The sequence below is a fragment of the Poeciliopsis prolifica genome, unplaced genomic scaffold (assembly GCF_027474105.1).
Source record: "Poeciliopsis prolifica strain line A6 unplaced genomic scaffold, Auburn_PproV2 SCAFFOLD139, whole genome shotgun sequence".
NCBI lineage: Eukaryota > Metazoa > Chordata > Actinopteri > Cyprinodontiformes > Poeciliidae > Poeciliopsis > Poeciliopsis prolifica.
Genome location: NW_026562514.1, coordinates 387,712 through 389,361, shown reverse-complemented (window position 1 = coordinate 389,361; position 1,650 = coordinate 387,712). Strand labels below are relative to the sequence as shown.

The window sequence follows — 1,650 nt, the reverse complement described above, 5'->3', positions numbered from 1 at the left end:
TGAGAAATGAACGATGTCTTCCCAAATGTTTACGTAGGTGTTTCCAAACCTGGGAGCCCTTCATTTCCAGTCCTGTTGGTCCTCGGTGTAGTTTGTGGATCCGTATTTGTTATTATGCTGCTCCTGCTGTGTTGCTTTAGACATTCCAAAGGTGAAACTTTCATCTCCTGAAACTATTTTACACAGTTCGCCCGTTTCATCTGGTCATACAAATGCTTTGTCTAATGTCACAAATGCAAAATTAAAAATAAATAAGTAAATACATGTTGACATCATTGTGTTATCTCAATTCTTTTCAGGTTCTTGCCACAGGTCAGTACATCTTATTTTTACTCATTTCCATTCTCCTTAATCTTGAATCAGGAGTGTTTTGACTTGCTGCTTCAAATGGACTTCCTGTGTGTTCCAGGGTGATCCAGTCAGAGATCGCTGATCGGGGATCTTCTATAGATCAACCTCTCAATCAGACCTCAACCAATGATTACAGCTTGCCTTCTCATGGTCGGTGTTTTTAACCGATGCATTACATCCACACTCGTTTGCGGCATATTCAGAAGATTTTGGATGTTAATAAAAAAAACACCAAAAAAAACAATTGTTGACAGTAGTTAAACTGCAACAGGAGTTTGATGGATATGAAACTGTTTTCTGTGCCAGGTGAAGATGAAGCCGGCGACGTCACATACGCTCACATTAAGTTCAAAAACACCAAACGGACGACCAAGTCCTCCAAACGAGGCCGAGTCCAACGCGGTACGCTGGATACAAAAGGTTTTGATTTTACCAAATGATTTTCTTTCTTTCTTTCTTTTTTATATCAAAAATGTATTCATGAATCCAGTTCTGATTCCAGCAGGGAGGAATCGTGAGCCAGAAGAGGGCGCTGTTTACTCCGATGTGAGGACAGCGGCTGCAGGTACAGTCAGTCAGCAGCAGAGTTTGCACTGACATGAACACTTTGCCTTGACAAATATTTCCTCATTTTCACCAGTTGTTTATCTATTTTTGGACATTATTTGTCCATTTCATTCACAGAAGCATTGAGTGCTGCAGCGGCTGACGCAGCGCTTTATTCTGAAGTCAGGAAAGCCCCAAAGAAGAGAGTGAGCTAGTTGGGTTGACTACTGCATGTTATTTAACAGCATATATATTTTTTAAATAAAATTTAATGTAAGAATTTCCTGGAAGATCTTATTTCACATGTCTTGTCAGTGAGCTAATTATATAAAACCAAAGCTATCTTTTTTTTTTTTTTTTTTTGCTAAACCAGTTATATTTTGTTTTCTACCTAAACACCAGAATTTTTTTTACTCTCTTATTTATGGAACATGTTGTCACAGTAATGTTTTTTTTAAATCTATTTTATATATTTTATAAAATAAATGCTTTTATTTGTGTCATTCTTAATATTGCCATTTGACTGTTGAAACTTTAAATGTATATTTATATATAAATATATTTTTTTTTTTTGCTCGATATTATTTTTTAACTTGAGAACGGGCTTGTTAGACTACAAGAGAATAAATCTTGCTTTTTTTTCTATCAACTTCTTGACAATAGATTAGTTGTAAATGCTTGTCTTTAATTTGTGTTTGAAAAATAATATTTTTTTGCAGTTTACATTTTCCAAGAGTTGACCTCAAAATGTTG

The 1,650-nt window shown here is 35.5% G+C and overlaps 1 long non-coding RNA gene across 1 annotated transcript; it reads left to right on the top strand.

The window, feature by feature from the left end:
• The first annotated feature begins 418 nt into the window (after positions 1-418).
• Positions 419-904, top strand: LOC129355643 (uncharacterized). The gene is made up of 3 exons (XR_008605295.1): positions 419-501; positions 658-771; positions 854-904. It is a non-coding gene; the product is annotated as an uncharacterized LOC129355643 (long non-coding RNA).
• Positions 905-1,650: the final 746 nt, after the last annotated feature.